Source organism: Leptonychotes weddellii, chromosome 7, assembly GCF_054177405.1.
Source record: "Leptonychotes weddellii isolate Sample4059 chromosome 7, ASM5417740v2, whole genome shotgun sequence".
Lineage (NCBI taxonomy): Eukaryota > Metazoa > Chordata > Mammalia > Carnivora > Phocidae > Leptonychotes > Leptonychotes weddellii.
This window is the reverse complement of record NC_138375.1, coordinates 79,714,946-79,740,315: the sequence shown is the minus strand read 5'-3', so window position 1 is coordinate 79,740,315 and position 25,370 is coordinate 79,714,946. Positions and strand designations below refer to the sequence as shown.

The 25,370-nt window shown below is 34.8% G+C and overlaps 1 protein-coding gene across 13 annotated transcripts in view; it reads right to left on the bottom strand.

Annotated features, from left to right (window-relative positions):
- The window catches only part of MEF2C (myocyte enhancer factor 2C), a 172,534-nt gene that overhangs the window by 132,615 nt on the left and 14,549 nt on the right, over positions 1–25,370 (bottom strand). For 8 of the 13 annotated variants that reach the window (XM_006744817.3, XM_081826600.1, XM_031040781.2 and 5 more), the window contains exon 1: positions 19,672–19,925. The gene's annotated coding sequence lies outside the window, so the exon portion shown is untranslated. Of the gene's footprint in view, positions 1–19,671; positions 19,926–20,366; positions 20,382–21,038; positions 21,200–24,178; positions 24,266–25,370 lie in introns of those variants that run through there. The other 5 variants (XM_081826595.1, XM_081826593.1, XM_006744818.3 and 2 more) reach the window with 4 other exon arrangements.

The following is a 25,370-nucleotide window of genomic DNA, read 5'->3' as shown; positions in this document are numbered from 1 at the left end:
AGTAGCTGCAATGAGAAGTTTGTTTATAGATTTGGAATTTTATTCCATTATATAATCAAGACCACCATCTAACCTTCCTTACATAAAATTGCGTGTGGCTCACTTTACAGTAAGGCTTCTTATGAAATGATGCAACATTCTTCTAATACAACTTGTGGAACCAGTGTATTTATTTTCTTTTTCTTTTTTTTTTTTTTACATTTAATAGTATATTTATTTATTTATTTATTTTTTCTTAGTATTTTTTTTATTCTTATGTTAATCCCCATACATTACATCATTAGTTTTAGATGAAGTGTTCCATGATTCATTGTTTGTGCACAACACCCTGTGCTCCATGCAGAATGTGCCCTCCTCAATACCCACCACCAACCAGTGTATTTATTTTCTTATCTTGTCTTCCCTTTTCTGTCTTCTGACATACATAGAGAAACTGGCGTGTGTGTGTGTGTTATATGTTTGTTTAGCAACACAGAAAAATCAAATAAAATTTCCTGGATTCTATGTTTCTTCTAAGACCATGGTTTGCTATGTCCTACAGATTTATTCCCTTCTATTAGAATCCCTTTAATAGAGCACTTTTAAAGTACATAAAATTTTTTTCCTAGGGGTATGACATCTCTAAAGTACTTTTATTTACCTATTTTTGCTTTTTTAGAATAAGGAAAAAAAGATAAATACCACTTGAAGTTTTTTTAAATTAATTTTTGTAAAAGATAAATGTTTTGAGTCTCCACTATATAAAGTATCCTTGTAGTGGTACCTCACTGCTGGTGCTCTTCTCCCTCATTCATAACTTATTTCACGTCCCTTGTCAAAAGAGTGAATTGCAGGGGAGGACCTGGATCAGGCCATCCTTCCTTTCAGCTGTGTCTAGGAAACAGGGCATGAGTGGGAGTGGAGGAGGAGCAAGTCCTCCAAGTTACCTCAATATCCGTAACAGTGAGGTTTTCTGTCATGCCAGAGAATGGAAAGGGGATTAGCTAGGTTCTTCCCACATCTGGTACCATCCTCATAGCTTCATCAGCTGCCCTCAATATCAACAAAACCTAAATTCCTGGACAAGGCCTGGGCAGCTTCTCCAAATGCAGAGGCAAAGTCGAGAATATGGCAGGTCATATAAAAGACTCATAAAAGTCTGTTATGCTTTCAGAGGGGAGATGGATCAAAAAAATTCCCTTTTCCAGGAAATTGCCAGGATTTGACTCATCATTTAAGACTCACCTAAGGTGTCCTTTTCTTCTACTGAAGACTGGCCTGACTGACCAGTCATCTCCCCCAAAAAGTTGAACATTTCATCACTGAAACATCCACTTTATTTTCAACATATCTGCATTGTAACATCTATCCCATTACACTCATAATTGCAACTTCGCATGTTCATCTCCCTCATCAGACTGAATTCCTCAAGGGCAGAGACTCCATCTTTCACTTTTGTATCCCTAACACCTAGCAAGTCACCTCCCATTAATGTACTGTAATGTAATGTACATAATGCTGAATGTACTGGCAGATTAATTAATTAATTTTTAGTCGATGTCCAAGGGGAAATGTTGAAAATAGCAGCAGACATCTTATGGGCAGAGTAATATGCTTATTTGTTTCTTTAACTTTCAGGATGCACGGAGTTTTATGACTAAGTTCAAGATTCATGTTTATCTTCTTCTAAATAGTGGCTCTTACTCAGGCCTCACATCAAAATCACCCAGGCAGCTTTGAAAAACAGCAATGGCCAGACAGCACACCAACATAATCTAAATCTGGAGGTGGGACCCAGGTAGCACTATTTGCAAAATAAAATCTACCCCCCCCCACAAAAAAATCTCCCCAAAAGCTCAACAGCCGGATTGAGAACCCCCTGCTCTAAATTAACTGTATAAAGGACATCCAATGTTTTATACCTAAGACTCTGTTACTTAACATATGCCCAAGATCAATTTCAGCTCAGTTTTTGAATGGATTTTGTTTGTAAGAAATTGTTAGTTGATTTTAGTCTTTAGATGATCAAAAAATTTTAAAAGGCTTTTGAAATGCAATATTAATTATATCACAATCTTCTTCCGGAAATATTGCTAATAACCTTATGTAATTATCTTTTATAGAATTAGCCAACCGCTATGACTTCCTCCTCAGTGTTTGGGTAATCCAGGCCTTTATAGTGAATACTTGTTTCCTGTATATTTAGAACTCAAATGGATACTAAATATAAAACCGTTGTTTCATGAAGTCTTAAGAGTGTGCTTTACAGTTAGAAGATTCCAAAGAGGGAATTCAAACAACTGTAGTCAAAATAACATTAGGAAGTAGGCATAACTAGCCTCGGTGGTTTCATTAGTAAGAGGAATGAACACTGAGCATTACCAGTGGCACTTAATATTGCATAAAGCACACAAAGCTCTCCTTATCAGTGGGCACCATAAAATGACATGGAGGCTATTTATCACTGTAACCAATTAATTCCAAATCATCCATCTAATTCCCAAATCTTCAAGTCACATTTCTAATAAAAGCATTTTAAAATACAGAAAACACAGGTTATTTTGCTGTTTGTACTGTAATCCAAATGGCATTTGATTCTCTTTAACAGTGAAATAAAGCAGTACCAAATGCAGTTACTAAAATTCATTGGAAATTTGGCAAGGAAACCACGTCTGTAAAGATATGGTAGCTATTAATTTTGAAGTCTAAAGTGCATACATTTGGTAATTCAGAAATATCTGAGTCCAGTTTGACCTCTGGCCAGTCTTTCTGTCCTCACATCTAGTCAAGAGCATGGTAAAACTTTTCTGAAAAAATAAGAAAACTGCTTATGAGAGGAAAGGAAGTTAGTATTATTCCTCATAATAAAAATTCTAAAAATGATCCCTTTACATTTTTCAAAATGTCTTTTACTGAACACAGAAATATTCACCCAAAACTGAAAGCCATGCATTGGATAAATAAACTTGGTATAATATTTCTTAGTTTTCAAATATAATGGAAGTTGTTCTAACTTGTCAGTATTTATCTCACATCTGTCTCTGTTTTTATGGTATTGTTTGTTTTCTGTTTCAACTAAAAGAAGTTAAAAGGTATGCTGCAATTCAAATTCTCCAAAATACCCATCTGCACTAATTAACTGGATAACTCCTAAAAAAATTTATTATCCATTTATGAACTCTTGTCATACAGCTCACATTCTTAAATTAAAACTCTATAAATTACTATGATTCCTGCAAGTAAAGATTAAAAATTAAGACAGCTCAAAAAGTGAGAAGCAAACTGGAGGTTGGTAACATAAAACTAGATGTTCACATTTCAATTTAAAGCTATTATTGTGATGAGAAAAACAGATTTTCACCAATAGGAATAAGACATTGCTTGTGAAAAAAGATCTATCAAATAGTTGACAAGATATATTTTTTTCCCTCCAGGTTAACAATACAGAACTATATCACAGACCAAGAATTAATTCACTTCTTTTTAAAAACAGTACTAACATATCTCATAAACGGAGTTTATGAACATTTCATTCTGGGATTCCTGAATACTTTTCCCCAAGATGCCATGCAAAATTAAGTATCTATAGTTGAGTCATTTTTTTTTTCTTATCTAATTGCTGAGATCATTTATGTGAGATTTTGGCTTAGTGGATAAAAGAGTGGACTCTGGAGGCTGACTATCTGGGTGAGGTTCTTGCTTTGCCATTAACAAAGTGGATAACTTGAGGTAAATGGCTTAGTTCGTTTTGGGGTTTGTTTGTTTTTTTGCCTCGGTTTCTTCATCTGCAAAATGAGGATAGCAACGGTGCCTATCTCATAAATGAGTTAATGTATATAAAGCCTCAAGGCCTTAGAACAGTGCCCAAATACACAATAAAACTCTCAAAACATGTCAGCTGTGATCATTACTACCTAAAAATAGTTGTAATTAAGAATACTTCCAAATTAATAATACAAGCCTTTTACACGTATCATAAAAGTTATTAGAATTATTAGTGATACCTTTAGTAATGATGCTGGATAAAAGTGGAATTCCTAAGTCATAGTTGAAAGTATCAATATATTTATAGAAGATCAGTCTTACTTCCAACCACCAAGCCAGCATGAATTGAAAACCAACTGGTCAACATATGTTGATGCAGATGGAAAAAAGATACAACTGTCTTTAAACTCCCTAAAGAAAGCTGAGTGGAGAGCCTTCTGGTCACTGCAGTCCAACCTATCATTACCAGTGCAGTGAGACTCTTTGAAGGGTTTCTTAGCCTATGAATAATACATATTTTGGGGACAACTTCACAAAAATAATCTGTCTTTACCCCAAAAAGACATATGACTAAGCAAATGCAAAGAAAGAATTACCTCCCAACCACAAAAAAGTGTGGCACCCATGTCAGAAACTGAGGCAACTGGCAAAATTAAGTTTGAATAAAAAAAGAATAGAAACCAAAAAAAATTTTTTTGAGATAAACTGGCCCCATAGTTCACTTCCTAGAGAACCAGGAAAAATTTAAGTTTCAAAACCACATTTTCCTTAATTTTTAAAAATAAAATTAGGAAAAAAAATCAGATTTTTTTTTATTTGAGAGAGAGAGAATGAGAGAGAGCACCTGAGAAGGGGGAGGGTCAGAGGGAGAAGCAGACTCCCCGCCGAGCAGGGAGCCCGATGCGGGACTCGATCCAGGGACTCCAGGATCATGACCTGAGCCGAAGGCAGTCGCTTAACCAACTGAGCCACCCAGGCGCCCAGATTTTTTTTTTTTAAGATTTTATTTTTAAGAAATCTCTATACCTGATGTGGGGCTTGAACCCACAACCCTGAGAACAAGGGTCACATGCTCTACTGACTGAGCCAGCCACGCGCTCCCAGATTATTTCTTTATAAGGCATCATTAAATAAAAGAGCCTACCTTTTTAGAAGATCTGGTATTTAAAAGTATTTCCGAGGGTAAACCATATTTCCAAATATTCTTTAAGTTCTGTGAATCTCACTAAGAGGAGCAAGCTTTTTTCATTCCCAGTGAAATTTAGGATTGTATTTACGCTTTGAGTGATAGAGAATTTTAGGGATTAGTCATTCAGAATACGTATAATTACGTTTGCCCATGGAGTTTTGTCTCCAAATGATTGTATGTATAATCAAATTGTAGCAAAAGAAAAGATTCTGGTGGTTCTCTAATCCCTGACTTCTGTCCTAATACCGGCAAGTTAGTTAGCGAGGCTAAATCTACCATTTTGTAATATGCAACAGCAATTCTTCCCCAGACCCACTACTGATAGCTCTGGGAAGAGAAGAGGCTCTGACATCCCATGGGAGTTGACCAAACATTCTTTTAGTTCACCACCTGTGATTCTTGGTGTAGAGTAGTGCTTTTATCCCTAGGGCAAATATTCAAGATTACCAAAAACAAAACAATTCAAGTACCTAGACTAGGTAAAAAGTAAAGTTATCTGACATATAAAGTCATGGATAGATTAAAATGTTCGCAGGAAAAAGTGAACTCCAGAACTGTCCTTTATCACTCATCTTACATACATGTACCCTCAAAAACATTACAAAATCAACTTATGATAGATATGATTACATTGCTATATTTGAAATATAATAAACAAGGATTCCTCTTTCTTTAGGTATTATGAAAATTTCCTACAACAATCATTTAATACAACTCTAGAAAGAAAATTTATTTAGCAATTAATCAAGATGATGTGACAACAGAGCCAATGAGTTCTAAGTAAATTATTTTCTTGCTAAATGTGCAAAGTGTTTGCAAAGAAGCTTCTTAATTTATATTGCTTGCATTGTCCATGTGACAATGTATCAGTTTCATAATCAGAAAATTTTCGGACAGAAATTATGCCTTAAAATGTATTTCACAAATTTTCTTTATGCAGAAATCTAAGAACTAGTTTTCCTATATAAATACGTACAATTAATGCTTAATTTGTATAAGTGACCACTCATTAATATAGCTTCTGTATTTTCAGTTTTAGCTCAAGTGAATTATAATTTTGATTAAAAAATATTTAATTCTCCTGAACTCTGAACTGCTTTTCATATCAAAAATTGTTTAGAAAATCTAAAATTAGCACTTAGGTTCATTTTTAAATCTTTAATTCTGGGACATATTTAAATATCATGATCTGTATACATAAAGTAAATGTGTCCATTATCTATCTGCATGTGCATATATTTATGCAGTATGTACTTAACAACACATACATACCTAAAAGTTCAAATTGTACTAGTGAATGAATGCAAGTTTCCATTGCTCAGATGTTGTTAATTGTATAAAACCAGAGAAATTGTTTTCTGTGGAGACAACTGAATTTTTATTTAGAATGGTTGATAGTAGTAGAGATACCCTAATAAATAAAAATTAAGTTCAGAAATATTTACCTACCATGCTTTTAGAATGATGTGAATATCTTCAAAAGAAAAATGTCACAGTATTTTGAGATTATACAGTTTAATGTGTCTCTATACAGAATAAGAATTATTCAATAGTTTAAATGCTTTTGGTCTAATTTGATGATGTCAAAGACTTAAGGAAACTAGTATTATCTTTCAAGTCAAATAACTGGTATTTATGATGCTAAATAGTATATCACAATATTTTTAAAATAAAGCTTGATTAGAGTAGGGAAGTAGGTTTGTTTTTAGTATAAGGTATGTATGTAATGATTATGAAGTAAATTTGATAATTGAAAATTTGTTTTTTTTTGTAAAAAATCTGTCTTATTTTAAACCTTCCTATAAAAATCTATCCTTAAATTTAAATACAATACATTCTGTTCATCATTAAAGAGGTTTATGAACTTTAACAATTTTATTTTTAATAAAGAGTAAATATTTGGTCAAAAATATGTTTAGAAGAAAGCTTTTGGTCTATGAATATTATAAAAGTTTCTTAGAAATCTCTTAAAGACTGAGTACAATAAAACTAGGGCAATGCATATATTCTCAGTTACTCTTAAAAAAAACCTGTAAAAGTGACTATAGTGGCATGTTCTGACACATTCTTTTCATAAACCGAACCCTGTTAGTGACAGCGGAACAGATTGTGTGCATCTGCTGGGAATGAGCCAGATGACAGTGGAAAAACGCACATGGATACCTTGGCACAGCAAATAAAAAACGGAGAAAAAAAGACCTGGAAGAGAAAGTGCTCAACTTTAATTGAAATATTCTTTCCAACATGATGAACTTCATCCAACCACCTCTTGTAGCTTGTCAATTTTACATATAAGAATGTGTTTTTAAAGGGTCCTTTGTAAGTTAGAGCTGTTTTGTCCTTTTTTTTTTAGCACCAAATATTGACTCAGGTTTTAGATTATTTCTTCAAATTATGGCACATGTAATAAGTATTAGGGTAGAAAAAGAGGCCAAACCACTCTACCACAGTTTGGTACAAGAATGTTAAACTTCTAAAAATCCTGTCAGGTTGAAGTCAAATTTTAAATATCTAGGCTAAGTTTTGAATTATGTGGGTATTACACTGCCAAGTACTAGAGATGCCACAATCCAAATTTCTGCAAATGTGACTATTGTAAATGCTGCTTACACTCACTAGTGCTACAATATTTTATTTTATGCTGATCAACCACAGTATTGTTTAAACAGTTGGCTCAATGGCACTAGAGGTCCATCCATAAAAACAAATGCGCTTCTATAAATCATATCAGGAAGTTCTCTTGGATGCTCTGATTACAATGAAAATTTATTCTATACAGTATACAATGCAAATTTTAAACTGGAGACAAAGTTGTTTAATAGATTAGTAGTCTGACTGAAGCAGCTGCAGTCAAAAAAAATCTGGTGATTAACAGCCATTTTCCAGTAATCATAACCCTGGAAAGGGCTACTAAGCAGGGGGAGGGGGTTGCAGATGGGAATAATTCTCTAAACCCATGTGCCTTAGAGGGCTCCATCATCTTCATGCAGACTTATTATTATTATTATTATTTTTAAATTAAAGCTTTTAGAGGCATCCTTGATTGCAGTGTTGGGAGCTGTCCATGCTGTTTTACCATAGGGAAGTCCACTCTGCAAGTATTCCTTGCACTGAGCACTCTTTAGCCCTACATTAAAACAGGGCTAGAAAAGAAAGCTGAAATGTAAGGTGCACACTAGAGGGGCATTATTCAAGAGTGTGAGAATAATTCCAAGTGGTTGCAACTCTACAGGCTGTCTAAACTGGACAGGCCTCGTTGACATTATCAGTCATCCAAAATATGAATTTCTTCGAAAAATTAAGTGAATATAAAAGCTGAACAAAAAAGTGGTGAACAGCCTCTGAGACCAGAAATAGTCCCATTTCATCAACATCCAACCCAAATTTGTTTACTTGTGTTATCAGAAAGTGTAATTCTCAGGTAAAATTCTGCATTTTCTGTACTACTTAATATTTCTTCTCACATGTAGAAAAATACTCAAGATAAGTTCATTTGTTCATCCTCTCACAGTTGATAAACTGTAATTAAAATAAATAATCTCTTAAATCTGGAACAAAAAAGCATGATAGGAATGTCATTTACTTATTTTTTAACTATTTGAATAAAAAATGCATTTTATCTTTACAAATAAATACAGTTCATTAATTTATTCAGCGAATATCTCTAGAATATCTATTATAGGTAACAAATAAATACAGTTCATTAATTTATTCAGCGAATATCTCTAGAACATCTATTATAGGTAAGAGTGACTGTGAAGGAATAGAAAGATGAGTAAAATGATCCTCACTCTTCATTAATTAATTCTGTCTCCATATGCAATCAAAATTGGGTAATAAAAAATAAGATAATAAAAAACCAGAGAATACTAATGTATCCCTTAAAAGTGGATAATATCTAATGCAAAAAACCCTAAAAAACCCATGACAAAAAAAACCACAAAACTTTAGAATTCTTGGTGAGGCTGTCTTTACAGTTAAAAACCACCTAATAACTCTATGTACATCAAACTCTTCCTCCAAACTGAACTTTTATCAAAACTAAGCCATGATCTATCTGGAATTCAGAACTTTCAATAAATGACTTTTAAAACTCATAGATGAGGGGCGCCTGGGTGGCTCAGTTGGTTAAGCACCTGCCTTCGGCTAGGTCATGATCCCAGGGTCCTGGGATCAAGTCCTGTGTTGGGCTCCCTGCTCAGCGGGGAGCCTGCTTCTCCCTCTCCCTCTGCTGCCCGCCCCCCGCTTGTGCTCTCTTGCTCTCTCTGTAAACAAATAAAATCTTAAAAAAAAAAAAACCTCATAGATGAATTGTTTTTCTTTGGTCCCAAAAATAATATATTTAACAACATCTGATCTATGAAAGATTTTGAGTTTCTTGGAGAAAAAAGTATATTGTTCCTTAGTAGCCATTAGCATTGACCTAACAGAATCAGAATTAGATTTGCCTTGAAAGTAACCCAACTTTAATGGTATGAAAGTATTATCGAAAAAAAAGTTCAAAATAATTATCCCATCAAGCATTTCCAAGTGATCATCATTGGGAGGAAGATAAAATGATTAAAATATCGTGTAGTGCTATGATAATTTACTAATTACTAACCACTTACATTGTGCTTTTATATGTATCATCCTGTTTAATTCTTACAACTCTAAAAGGTGGGTGGTATTATCATCCCCATTGTACAGATGCTGAAACTGAGGTTTTCTGGTGGTTAAATAACCTTCCTAAAGCCATAAGCCAATAAATGGGAGGCTGGAGTTTGAACCCACTTTGGTCTTTGCTCTTAACTACTACTCTCTATACCTTAAGGGCCTGTTTCTCTAAGAGCACACGTATGTATATTTAAACAAATGATATTAATATGGTACTGAGTTTTCAAACTTTTTATGTTTGCAAATCAAGAGAACTGATTTTCTCTTTCTCTTGCATTCATCTCAATCTCTCATGCTTTCTGTCTCTCACTCTCTCTGCTATCCTCCACTTAGCACCCCCCTCCCTTATGCACACACTCACATCTTGGAGTTTTGGCCCAACACTTCACAAACATCATGAAAACCATAATTTGGTTCAACGAGTCCGATAACTATACCACCTCCTGAGACTACACAACGCTGTGCATTTTTGCTGTGGCTATGCCATCCACTGACTCTAAAGCTGTTGGCGGTTCCTTACAAAGGTATCATCCTGTAGCCTTAGCTGTTTCAACATCAGTGTTTAGAGATCTTTCATGACATAGCATTGGGCTTGATGAACCACATCAATCTTTCAAGTGTAAGGAGACATTCTACAATCTCATGTGCAGTCAAATCCAGTTGAAAGTATACTTGTTTTATCACAATACCAAATGTTTTGAAGCAAGACGGGAACTCAAACGAGAACCCAAAAACAAAAAAACTGAGGGGAAAAAGGGATGAAGCCAATTCTTTAAGTTTTGAAGCTATAAAATGAGAGAAGGAAAAAAAATCACATAGAGCTCACACTAACTCAAGAAAGATCGAACAGTCCTAAAAGGGACAATGACCATTCATTTCAACCAAAGGGCCATAGGAAAATAAGCAATGGGACTGAGTATCTTACCCGGCCCTTTAGAAATCTATTAATGTCATCGTAGGAATTTCTTTTTGGTTTATGCAAGGGGAGAAAAACTCAAATGTGAAAGAAAAGAAAAAAGTAGCCAAATTTTTTTCCTTAACCTATAACCTATACAAGACTCTGAGACATCTTCGGACAAATACTAGAAATGACTGAATGGATAAACTTTTTTTTTTTAAATAGCCAGGTCGTTAGTCTTCACTTAGTTAAGAAAAATAATCCTAATGGAATTAGGACTGGATTTATACCTTTTTAACATTTGAACTGTTGCAGAAGAAGGGTGAAAAAACCTACTTTCTCAACCATAGAACCTTTACTTCAAGGCCACCCAAAACTTAATGAGGCTCTTCAAATGTGAATGGAAATCAGGCACCTTAAAAAAGTACTTGATAATTTATTGGTCATTTAAAATTTTAAAAATTTTTGCCCAGAGAATTACCTACTACAGAAATCTCCAAGAGATTCATGTTTTAATCAGGTATAGTTTTATAATTTGAATAGCAAAATGATCCATTTTCTATTTAAAATATTTTATTCAGTACACATATTAAACAATTGAACTTTACAATGTGTCTAACAATATTTATCAAGTGGTGATGATTCAAATTATCCTACAGTTCGGGATAATCCCAAGAAGATAAAGAAGTCTCATACCATATCCTAAATGAAAGCATAATTTTAAAGGTTGAAACTGGATTTTTAAATAGAATGTCTAATTTTGTAAGAAATAAATGTCAGAAAATTACAGAGTCCTATGTAAATTACTATATGCAAAAAAAAAAAAGTTTAACATATCTTCTCCTTGCTAAGGAGCCTTGAAAGTGTGCAGGTATAGGGCCTTTGCTCATAACACCTTTGGCAAGAATAGGTCATTGTGATCATGCTGTTATGAGCTACCTTTTACATTTTAAGATAATTTCTTGATACTTTTTTAGGAAACACTTGCAGCCACAGAAAAATAGTTGCTAGATATTTAAACATAATGAAAATGATCTCTTATCTATTTTAAAGAGAAATAAAATTAAATTACATGTAACTGTTGGTCTACTTAAGACTCCCACTTCATACATTTCTACAAGAGGAAGCTAGTTTTAGAGAGGTGTTCTGGCAATAATTTGTCTACTTTACACAAATGAGAATTCTGCTACTAACTGAAAGGAGCCATGACTGCTAAAAATTATTTTTTAATGAGATATTTAAAAATCACATTGGTATCGGTTGAAAATGTAACTGGTAATTAAAGACTGTTATAACAAATTTTTCATTTTACAAGGAGAACTATGAGTTTTCAGACTAAAGTTTCAAATGCAAAGAATACTAATGCAAATATTTAGAAGTTGATTTATTTTGTATGGTAATAAGCACATAACTTACATTGTACTTTTCAAATGAAGAACATAAACCAAATCTGAAAACTAAAACCCACATTTTCTCTCTTTGTACTCTGTATTTTGACCTAGTAATCATTAAAACTGGGAGTGTTTATCAATAAAAATTACTGTAGTGCCACATATTGTGGTAGAACATTGCTATTTCCCGAGATAAGTACAAAAAAACCACTCCACATTAATTTGCATCACAAAATGACCTAACATATCTGGAGTATAATGCACAGGCCTTATTGAAAAGAAACCATTATATTTTTCTCTGCAAAACAAAAAAATACAGATATCTGACTAGGCCTGCGTGTGCTGGAGGAGGGGGTTGGGAAGAGGTCTCATTTTCTATCTTACACCTATTGTTTTATGCATTCTACACTGCTATATGGGAAGAGAAAGGAAACATACTGAATCCACTTTGCAGTTAATGTCTTAGTGATTTAAGAGGCAGAATTTTTAAGTTAAAGAGGGGAAACATTCTGCTTTTCCTTTCCCAAAGCCATTGCCCAGGAAGAAGGCCCTCTGCTCCTTAGCCTACGCAAGGGGAAAAAAGGACATTATTTCGGGCTGCAATCACTCCGAGACAGAAGAGGGGAAGTTTATGATGTGGCACTGTGCACTGCATCTGGTCTGCAGCCAGAAGTTTTCATTTTGTCGCTCTGCGGCCAGTACCTGCCCTGCACATTCAGAAATAAAAATACACCCGAGCTCTACCTCAGAAACTGTGGATGTTACAAAGAATTAAAAGAGTTTATTTTTCTTTCTTTATCCTGAGTGTAATTACTGTTTTTAAAAAGAATGAGCTGAAACTATAGTAACTGGAGGGTTTTTCTTTTTTTTTAAACTCCTCAAACTACCTTCCCACAAAACCATTTAAGTTAAATGGTACATTTACAGACTCACCTACATGAAGGATATAACTTAAAACATCTGCTTAGACATGTACATTCTGATTGGATATAAAGAACGTGGCAAAATAATTGAAAAATACAGGGCCATTATTTTCTTAAAATGTGTGTTGTTCTCTGTGTGTGTGTGTTCATTCATTAAAGAGATTTTTGACTGCAATTAGGTAGTCGGTCCTATAAAGGCTTCCTTGTGTGACCATGGTTTCTAAAAATAAAATGCTCCAGTGAATATTTCTGCTAAATAATCACATCTTCAAAATTACTTTAAAGAAATCCCAATGCCTCATGTTACATTAAGCAATAATACCAGCCTTCCATACTAAGCCTTGGTTGCACATCTTATGCATGGTCAACAATTAATTAGGAGGTTTAAAGAAGTCATGTTTACTCTATTAAATAGTAGACTAATTTTCTTGTCTGTCCCCACTTATTTACATTAGTAAATCTACTTTCTAATTTTGCAAATAAATAAGCATATCTAAGCCAAAGCTGCCTATCTTCGGGGTTCGAAGAAAGATGCATTCTCTTGCTATCATTCTAACTTGCTGAAAACACAGATGTGTGAAAAAAAGAGGTAGTTGTAGCTATTTTAAAAAACACTTCTCATTCTATCAAAGGACCATATCCATCGCTTTTTAAATCCTGTATGCTAGAGACCCATAGTATCTGAGAACAATTTTTATGAATTCTTCACGTGTATCTTATCTATGACAACAAGATACAAGAGGAAAACCAGTCCATGCTCAGGATGCTCTTTGGAAAAAATAGGTTCTCACCAGGGATCAGTCTCTCCAGTCTCTAAAAACAAGTTTAAGGTACCTCATTTAAATCATTACAAGAAGATCTGCACTGTCATTCTACATGAATCGCAACCACTTGCAGGATGAACAACATTGCTCCATTCATTTAAAATTTACAGCATTAAGAATTAATAAAGTCTCTATAACATCTGCATTATTAAAGAGTAATGATTCCTGTAGAAATCTGCCTGTAATAGGTTTACTGTTTTTATCGCTTATAATGTCACCAATTTTCTTTATAATGTCCTCAAAAGATTCTCTTCATATGTACTTTGAACTTTATTTACACTGGCTATATTTAAAAAATAAATACATAGATTTAACTTGGGTAATATAACGACAATGTACAAAAAGTACACTATGGTGATGACAAATGAATGTTACTGGTATTATCACCTGACCAATACATGAATTTATATAACGGGTATAATTTCCATACTCAATAGTAACATTACTTTTCTTTTTGCAGTTAATGTTAAAATAGTATCAAAGAAATAAGAGAGAATACTATATTGCATAATCTTTTTTATAATCTTATTTTTTACAACGGTCTTCTTTGTTACAGAATTTTAATTATTTTTCTTGCACAGACAAAAACAACTAACATAAGAACACTGATGATATCTACTTATTCTTGAAAGAGAGAGGTAGGGAATGAGTTCTTCTAGCTCCCGTTATTTCTTTATGCCTCAATATATCTGTGTAATAGTTACTATTGAATTCTTGTTTTGAGCAAAATTAATTCTAGTGCACTTTACAGAAGTTATTCAATATTAAAATTACAAACTTTCATAGACTTTTTTCAGCATTCAGTGTGAGAAAGGTTATCAGTAAGAACTGCTTTAAAAAAAAAACCTAACAGTTTCTTTGCTAACTATAGCAGACCATTAGAAATTATTTTCTTTCTCATGCTGTTATTCACTTACACACTGCATATTTGCTTCAATTCTCCAAGGGAAGAAATCTGGCTCTTGTGGGAAAAGTCCACCCCTTTCTACATGTTTGCTTCCTTAAATGAAAGGAACACACCCCCTTACATTCTTTGAAATGTGTCCAACATGCACAGAATTGTAATAGCACTCTATTATTGACCAAATTAGAAAATCTTAAATGAGAGTCAAATATTGTTAAAATGTTATGTGTTTTGAATCAGGAGAACTAAATGACACACACATAGGTAATAGAAATGAACTATGTTCACTCTAGTATCTACATTTGGATGCTGAGACCACTTGTGTCAGTGGAAGAAATCTGTCACTGTTTTTGTGCACATGTATGTTGTATAACAACTCAAGAAGAGACCCACAAATGCTACAGGTTTTTGAGTGTATCCCTTGAATTTTAGACCCATTAGGGGAATGCCTCCTTCCTTTCATAAATATTTTAAAGAAAAAATATTCAGAAATTAAAGTATCCATCTAAATAAGTACAATCTGAAAGCTGTTAGAAATCATAGAAGGGCAGAAGTATTGAAAGTCTACGCTCATGACACTAATGACAGAAAACTCACACCAAAGTTGATATCCACTAACTTCTACCTCATTAAGACAATCTGCTGATCATGAGAAGTTGTGTTCTAACAAGTCTTCCTTCTATGATGTAGAATAATACACTCGCTAGGCACGTTTTTTTTTGTTATTTTCTAATAAAGTGATATACTCCGTATTTGTGGGAAATCTGTGCATTTATCTTTAATTTTATTTTTTCTAAACTCTTTTTCTTTATTCCATTTCACATAGAAATGTGCAAGTATAAAGACACAAAGTAGGCAAGTTTTTATATATTTTAAAATATTTTAATGTTTAAATAAGATGGTTAGTCCCCTTGCAGTATGTTCATCAGGCAGTCCCCGACAAACTCAGCTATACAGTTTCCAGGCCTACAAAATGGAAGCTCTACTATTCTGCCTATGTCTTTTCACTTAGAATAAGAGTGAATATAAACAGTGAATCTATAAACTGGAACTCAAGGTAATAAACTTATTAAAACTTAGTAAGATATTGTTATGGCCAAAGAAAAGCTGCAAGTGTGTGCCACAAATCCACTCAGATGAAACATCTCATTCAATAGAATTTCTTATCTTATAATAATGCACAGAAAATTAAACACATAAATATTAATTTTATGTATCACAGAAAATGTAGGCAATGAAAATGCAATGTTTACATTTATGGGTGACTCATTAGTGTTTTATTGTGTGAAACACTAGGAGGCATCAGTTGGGTAAAAAAGGACTTCAATTTTTAAAGAAGCAAGAAATTACTGTAGAGTGGATGTGTAAGAAGTTGGGGTTTTCAAAATGTTATTATGTAAACCAAAACTTGATTCTCTGAAATAAACTCTCAAAACATCATATTTTGTTGTAAAGAATAATCTGTACATCACATTCATGAAATACATATAATTTGACCAATAAACACCTATCAAGATATATTTCAAATGTATGGATTCATAACTATGTAATTACACATTTTTATGAAGAATGTATTTGGGAACAGAATAACATAATGGCTATTGACTACTATGCATTTTCTGCTCAGTTATTCAATATCATGAGTGTATGTTTTATTTCTGGCAAATTTTGTTTTGTGCTCTCTAGAACGCCTCTGAAAATGCCTACTGCATTTAAACCTTATGATAACGGCTTCATATAAGCAGCCAGAACTTGATGTCTGTTCATAAAGAAGTGATGGAACTTAAAAATTTAAGCAATGAAGGTATATATATAAAGGACATGTTTTCTCTTTCTTCACTACTGAAAGCCTGTTACTTGAAAACTGAGTTTTCTATTGTTTGAATGGCTCTTCATAATGATGAAGCAACAGGGTTGTGGTATACTTATCTAGCAATCATTTGAAATTGGAGTGTCTTGCTATTCCTCAACAATCAGCTTTTATCTTTGACCTATCAAAATAACATGTGAACTGCGTAATCCGCCTTTTGTAAGGTGCACAGACTCTGTTGTTGCTCCTGGTTTTGTGAATCGCCTCTGTAATCTGGTTTGATTTCCTAAAGATGACAGATCTCGGTGAACAGTCAGGCTTTACTGAGTGCAGGGCAGTCCACGCGCCCATGAGATTAAGGTACAGTGCTGAGGTCGGGGATCTTAATCACCTATCCTTCCACATGCAGCACACAGAGTGAACATCAGTGATTAAATCTTTTCATTGTGTCCAGGCAATCACTATATTCATAAAACGAATATGTGCATTTTTATAAATTTTAGATATTAATCTGCCTGGTGTGATCTGAGGATGTGCTTTTGAAAAAAAAGTAGAACTTTAGTAATAATCTCTCTAAAGTCCATTCTGTAACCCTTAATTGCATAGGAAATTCTCCCATGTTGTTTTGAATCATGTCCCTGAAGCCAGGGTTCTCTGTTTAATAACTATTTTTTTTTTGTTATTATGAGCATAAGTGTTGCTGCACAGTTATTTCCCCATTTTTGTCACTTTCTGAGATTTCATAGACTGAAGATATACCACATTTAGTGTTGGGAAATAAAACCACAAAACATAATACAATAAGCAGAAGAAAGTTTTGAAATATAATGTTAACATATGCCAAGGAGTTATTTAGCTCAGCTTTTTATAAAAGAAATTTAATACAATAAATCATTTATTAGAAAGATATGCTTGTAGTGCTATTCAATTTATTTACTCGGTGTAAAAGTGAGGGCTAAGGAAGAAATACATAGAAATCTGAAAAATATAAAACATGATGCCTTTTCAGTATTCAATTTTGAATCAATAGACAGTCCCTTTCACTATTGGAATAAACCATTTCCAACAAATTTTGAAAACCGAGTATGTTTCTAAAGAATAAAAGACGCAAGGTGCAGTAAAGTCCTTGTTATTTAAATTTCATGTATTTAATGTTATACGTTTCTATTTTGAAAAGTTAATAATATATGTGACTGCATACTTTTAAAGTATGAACAGCTCAGAAAAGGTGGAAAATTGACTTTTTAATATAAAGTGTTCATTGTTATTTAAACCTAAGAAACAAATTAATATTTAATAAAAGTTAGGTCTTTAATATTGTCTTTGACATGCATACACAGCAATCAGAATGTAAATAGCGTAATTAATGAGTGAAGGAAAATACTGTCTTTTGTAAGAAGTCTGGAAAATATGTCACAAATACTCCAAAGCTTTGTGAATTACATTAGCAAATAACAGTAAATTTTTATAAAGTTTAGTAAAACTTGAAGCAAAGATAACTGCCAATTATTGTCTCCTTAACATGACTGGGGAATCATATTTTAAACATTGAGTTTAAAGTGTGCTTTGATGAAAACTTTTAGAATTGAGTTTGTAGTCTACTATATAGCCAAATGTACTTTCCAACAAATAGATTGAGATTTTTGATTTTAGAGATTTTTTTTCCTCTTGAGAGGGATATTAGCTAGGCATATCTCATTTTACCTGTCAAGTTCTGAATCCACTTGCTTTAGAACTACTTCTTTTAACTTAAGAATTTTATGCATACATGGGGAGACAATATGGTTCATTAACTGCATTATATTTAAGTGAAACTGATGGAAAAACAAAAATAATGCTTGGGCCAGATTGGTACATACTGAGCATTTTCAAAGACTAGCCAAAACTGGTATTTTAAAAATGAAGTAAGATGTTTTAGTTTCAAATTGGAGAATTGGAGATTGTTAATCTATTTAAAGCTAAACTTAGTATGCAATACAGAGGTTAAACGGGGTTCACAGGTGGTCACATTTCCATGTCCTTCCAAGTCTCCAGGGATTGGAGTTATTATACTCTGCATAAACATCTTTACTCTGCAACCACAATTCCACTGCAAGGTGCCAGTGAATAAGAGGCTGGTCACTTTTTTTGACTGGTATAATGAGGTGGCTGGAGTTCCCTTTATAGCACTTAGAAAATATATGCAGTCACTAACCATTTCACAAGACAGTGACTATTAGAGTTAGTATCAGATTCACAATGGTAGAATGCACTTTGTGTCAAAGCAATTCTCCACTGAGGACCAGTTAAAGAACTGGCAGAGAGCCTGATTCTACCTATTATACTGTCAGCATTTACATATAAAGGTATTTTATGCAAAAGACACACATCCCTACACTGTGAAGAAAAGAGCTTTTTCCAAAAAATGATAACTACTGGACCTAGAATAGTCGGAAATGTTTCAGGTATAAAATTTCCTTTAAGAATTAATAGCCTTATTCTGGGAAGAAGATACCATTAGTATTAAATTTAAATCCTCACATAATATGTAATAATACAATAAACAGTGTGCTGTGTCTATATATATACTGCCTTTGTGCCAAACTTTATCACTGAGTTTGGTAACTTTCATCCAAAGTCCAAACAGAAGGCAATTAAAGTGACTTAACCTTGTTTCTTTTTAAATAGCTATGTATTTGACTTGACCTGAACAACAACGCATATACTGAACCCCAGCACAAATTGTGAAATGTAGACTACCATGGCCAGGATATTATTTTTTGTCCACACCAACTGAGAAGCCTTCTATCAAGCCAGCACTTTGGTAAGGGAAGGAGATGCACAAAGGTATACTCTGACAGACAGCCATGCTTTAGCTCAAACTAATCCCAAGAATTAGTGGCTCAGAAGCATAACCCAAAGCAAATCAGAGTCTTCGGGGGGGACTCACAGGAGCATCTTTGCACAGCCGCTAAATCTTGAGGCATGTACTTCAAGGTCACAGAACATCCTGTGAAATATTAAAATCCACCAGGCTTCACACACTCCACCATATCAAACATGCTAATGACGTGAACTAACTTCATGAAACTTTAAACACACTGGTATGACAAGAACGAGTCAGGAGTGATTTCAATAACTGATGGCAAACAGAGAAGACTATCTAAAAAGTTACTTTTAGCAACAGACCAGGAAATCATGGAATCTAAAAAAAAAAGAATGCACAACAAACCTCAACTTCAGCCTTCAAAAGGCACAGGAATAGACCCAGTGCGATGGAATGTATTGATGCAGATTTCAGAGACAATACCCAGGCTATTTCTATTTCCTCGAGAAATGTCAGAGGTACTTACATGAAGGAAGACCCGATCAGATTAGTCCTTGGGATATTTTCCTTTCTTAAGAGAGAGAGAGAGAGAAAAAAAAAATAACAATAATCTTTACTTCGTCCAGCCTTGAAATGTTTTTCCACCTGATTCAAACATGCAGCCACGGCGACCCACACAGAACCTTCAAAGTCAATCCAATAGCAGCCTGAAGATGTCTGGGTGTACGCGTGTGCTCAAGTGTCTGTGACTGCGAGCAGAACGAGCAGAGAGCTGGAGACGAAGTGTGTGCGCGCGCGGGGAGAGCGCGCGCGGGGGAGGCGCGCTCGGGGCCGCGCATTCGCGCTCGCCGAGGCCGCTCGGAAGAGGAGGAGGAGGAGGAAGAGGAGGAGGAAAAGAAGGAGGAAGAGGAGGAGGAGGAGGAGGAGAAAGTAGCTCTCAGCAGCCGGCCAGATTAAAAGTAACCAGACTCGTCCAGAGAACTGCGTCCAGGAAGGAAGTGACAGAAGACGAATGGGAAAAGGAGAGCCGCTCGCAGCCTTTGAAACATCGCGTAAAAAAGGCGGGGGGGCGGGGGAGGCGGGGGCAGTGGTGGAAGGATATTGGGAGGGGAGGCGGGGGTGGCAGGGCAAATGGAGCAGACGGGCTTGGGGTTCTAAGCGGCACGTCCAAAGAAGTGCCTCTTGCCTTCTTTTTTCCCTTTATTTTGTCCTTGCCCTTGCCTTTGCCTCTGCCTCGCGCTGCCTTTTCCTCTCCGTCTCTCTCTCCCTCACAATCCCAAACCGTTGACTCTCTCCTCGCGAGCTAGAGAAATCATCAGTTTCACTCTCGCAAAAGGGGGGCGGGACTAGACCTCGGAGCATTTTAATAAAACAAACATACAGCAGTTCCCTCCTCACCCCTCCAGTCTCAACTAGATTGATAAATTACTCCACTACACTACTTTAATTATGTATATGGTATGCAGAATAAATCACTGAACATCAGTACCTCAATCAAGCACTTTTAAATGATAATTGCATCTTGGTGAATCAATCTTTCCATTCCTGACATTTTGCTAATTTTAGTTTTACGGTGGGGTAATGGCACATGCCATACGCAAACCTAATGACAATTCTTTATTGCACAAAATGAAGACAACATCGCGAGCGGCGGCTCCCTGCTCTCCCCACGCTGCAGCTGAGAACGCTCGGAGAACCATCTCCGGCAGCAGCGCGCTCGCTCCCCGGGGACTCTGCGAGCCAGCCAGCAGAAAAGTCCTTCCAAAGTCGGGCTCTTTCCTCTGACCAATAGGAGCGCGACCCTAATAGTTGCTCTTGTGACTTTTCCCCCCGTTTGGAGACGCGTTAACCACTTCTTTCTTCCACCCGTCCGAGCGCTCCTCTGTTACTCACGCGTAAAAGCCACCGTCCAGGATGTCTGCAGCACTCGATTCCAGCGCGCTTTTCCTGCACGCCCAGAATACGCGGTTTTCGGCCCAGAAAGGCTGGAGGGCCAGAAAGAGTGCGGAAATACTTCTTATGTGTTAGTAATGTACAAAGTAATAAAATACCAGTTCCTGAAATCTCGACTTCATCGCGGGGCCATGAACTTTCTAATCAGTTTGGAAATATTTACCGAGGCGGCAGCTTCCTTGGAGATTTCCCCCTCCCTCCTCCTACTTCTATCTCTTCCACACCTTCCTGGATTTTATCCAGAGCATTAACATGTAAACCAAACCTATTTCCCAAATGCATTAGGCTTCCCTATCCGATAGCTGATGACTTCACTTATCCTGAAGAGTTTCAGCTGCACAGGAAGCAGAAATAGGGACTGATAAGGAAGATACTTATGTTAAGATTTAAGCCCAGTAAACACTTGACCTGACCAGAAAAAAAAAAAAAAAAAAAAGATAGGTTAATATTCAAGATTTAGGAAAGGCTACTAGGGGTTGGGCACCTTCCCTCTCTAGCCAATTACACCACACCCAATAAAGCCAAAGATAAAATACACCAACTAGTACACAAACCATGAAAAGACAAGATTGCATGCCAGTGGAACTATAGATCATATAAAATGTTTAAACCAAATTAAAATTTTTTAATATCGTGAAAGGAAGAAGGGAAAATACATTCGGGAAATAAAAACTTTGAACGTACAGGAGTAGACAATAGAAGTATACTGAAATATCTAGCTAATTAAAGATATTTCCTCACTTAAAAAAATTCCTTTCAGCACTATGTGTTTAACCCAATGACTAGTTGCATTTCCTGTGAAGTTCTGCACCATGCCTCTAGACTATTTTAATGTATGATTCAAAAAGCCTCCTGCTTCATTGTAGGGGCTATTTGATGTGAGTAGCTTTTCTCAGAAGAGTGGGCTCAACATTTAGGTGTCTGCCCCAAGGTTTCACTTGAAAGGAGAAGGTTGATTTTCCAGGCAAGCACAACCAGATCTGAACAATCTTCAGGCTTCTGGCTCATCACCATTGTGACTATCAGCACAGATAAGACGAAGCAAATGCCATCTGAAATAGTATTATTTCTTGCAGATTAGTATCTACAATATATTTGTTTGCCTGTTTGCTTTTCATCTGGTGAGTTTGCTACTACCATGAATTCATTTTAATAATATGGCAGAGATAGTTTATATCAGGTTTTCCTTTAAGGTACAACTTCTAAAAAAAGAATCCAAAAATTTAAAGGTGCACAGTCATTTTGAATACTAAGATATGTCTATACATGGTGGTAAAATGAAATTATTTTAATTTTTTCTAGATTCACAAATGCCTTGACAAAACAAAACAATTGTAGGAACAAATGTTTATTGCCATAGTGCCTGATATTAACGTAATGAATTGTAAAAGCCTATTTTACATGAGCAAATAAACATAGGCAATACATGAATTTCAACCATACTATTTTTGATGGATTATAGATTATTTCTATTTACCACAGTACACTTCAGTTTTAGATGGTTTTCCTTCAAAAATAAATTATTTTACCTTTTAACATCTTAAAGCATTATTTAATAATAAACATTATAACAAACCCATAATTATCAATGATAGTACAAGCATTCAAAAATATGTATAACCCCACACTGTGGATAATTTGGAAATAATTTGGGTCTGGAATGTATAACGGTTGGCCTTTTAAAATATAAAATATTCCCCTCAGCAGATTTAGCTTCTTAATTATGTGTGACCTAAGTTAATATTAGCATTAGTTTTCTTCCCATGAGCCTTCATAGTTGAAGCAGAACAGAAGAGGTTGTGCAAAAATATACAATAGAAAGTCACTGAGATTTAAAATTATTCATTGGTAATTCAAAAAGTGGTTAATACAAAATGTGCTTTGTATTCTTTAAAAACTCTGGATTTTTTTTTTTTTTTTACCAAAATTATCCTGATCTTTACCACCTAATGGTACTCGGCTATATCATAATGTTTTTTGGTGTAGGGAGGAGCTTGTACTAGGTGTTAGTAGGCCTATATTTTCTGGTTCAAGACTTGTGCCTAACTAATGAGTATGTCTTTTCAGGGGTTCAGTTTGCTTATTAATTGAGTTACATGAATTCTCCAATCTATTCCAGTTCTATGACTGGAAAGTAGAAGATTCTTAAACTCTTTAAGCCAGTTTGACACTAGTGGCCTATCATGTTAAATAAAAGGTGACAAATCAGTTAAGAGAAAATGATGTCTGGGATTGACATACTATTTAAATAAACTTTTTTCCCCCAATCACCAAATATTTTCTTTACTAAATAATTGTCATAAGTGATTTATTATGTATGTAAATATATATTTACTTGTCCCCCCCCCCAAAAAAGAATTGTTTAGCAATATATTTAAAGTGCCACAGAAGTTACAGAGAGCATATTCCTTAGGACTTGAATCTAAGGAAAGCTAATTTCTAATTTCTGTTCAAGGTTGTGTACCATCTTACTCCACCCTCCTCTCTTTACTACTTCCCTACATTAAATCAGCAGTCTACTAAAACCCTGTTCACTGGGTATGCCTGCTTTTAAGCTTGGCCCACGCTGGGTGTAGCTCTTGAAGTGAGCTTTAAAAAATTATTTTAAAGTAAGCTGGGGTGGTTGCCACAGCAACCCACCCTAAGATGAAGAGAGGCTATAGATTAATCTACCCCTCAAGATTATTCAACTGTATAGTATTTGTTCTTCAGCCAGAATACTTTCAACACAAACATAATTGAACATAGAAGTTCAGAAAAATATAGAAAGTAGTAAGATACAAATTCCAGTAGCATTAAAAATGTTGTATCTTTTTATAGTTACAGTAGAGATGACATACATTAACTTACCCTGAAATGGATTGTAAAAGAGACTTGCAAAGGTAGGCCCTGAAAAGTGACCCGTGAGCTTTAAGCAAAATGGCATGGTATTGCTTATAATATAAAGTATATAATGGTTGCATCACACTTTATCACTTTTATGTGTCTACATTATAGATACCTAATGACAAGGAGTTTGGCAGTTTTACCTTTATGAATTAGCTTGGTGGTAAATGATATAACAAATGTTAAGCACTCACCACATACACATACAGTCATTTGCCTTCCATTCTTTACTTCATCTCTTCATAGAAGTTACTTCACAGTTTTCAACTCTTCTTTGGCACCTTAAAATGTGTAAGTACAACAAGGTACACAGTTAAAAACATTTTTTTTTTAAAGAAAGCTGATATTAAAGTACATTCAAATAAATTTATTTCTAAAACTTCTAATCTGAAGTAACATCAGTATTAATTCTGATTTTAAAACGAATGTATGCTAAATACAAAATAATTAAAATGATCATTAATTGTGAAAATACTTATAGCCTTTAAAATAAATAGTGCCAAATATCTAAATTTCAAAAATTCTTTAGGTACAGCTTTAGCCTATGCACAGTATACACCATATGGACTGCTTGTGATTGAGAATCTGCAATATGCAAAGGATTTGTTATTCCAAGCCAAGGTTTAATCATATCCTTTATCTCATATCTAAAGAGCCTATATTTATCTTTATTTTTTGTACCTTTAATTTTGTATCTGATTAAGAATTACAAAGGAGAAAGTAAAATCTACCATATCCCAAGCTAACAAAATTTGTCAAGTAGGGATAATGAAGCTGCAACTGAAGTTGCTGAAAGGGCTTATTGTGTATGTTGCCTAAAGGCCAGTTATAAAAACTTCGGGATTAGTGGTGTGGATTCAGTACCCTTTATGAATTCTATTACCAATAATACCTTATGCTTCCCAGCAGTGTTTAACTATACTGAGCACAGACAAATGCTCCTGTGTTCTAATCTCTGTTTGAAACTAGCTTTCTATGACTCCAAGCACACAAATGAACTTTTCCCTGGCTTCAGAATGAGTCTACTCCTCCCAACCGTGAGACATATCACACCATGATGGTTCCATTGACCCATTTGTATTAGCAAGAAGGCTTTTCATAGTGAAGACTCATTAAGATTTATAAAGCCTCTATATTTGGGTTGACATTCTTAAGATTTATTTTTATTTTTAAATTGCTTCAGGCAAGGAGAAATGAATTCTGGCCACTTTTATTTTAGGGGTGTTAGCTGAGAGTCTTTTAGGCTCAGGCCCACAGTGAGTTAGTTTAAACTTAGTGACCGGCAGTGAGTATCTGTTGACCTGGTGAATACCCTTTCTCCCAGCTCTGCTTGGTTTTACAGTCTGCTAAGTGTGAATCATAATACACATCTCCCAGGGCCTTTTC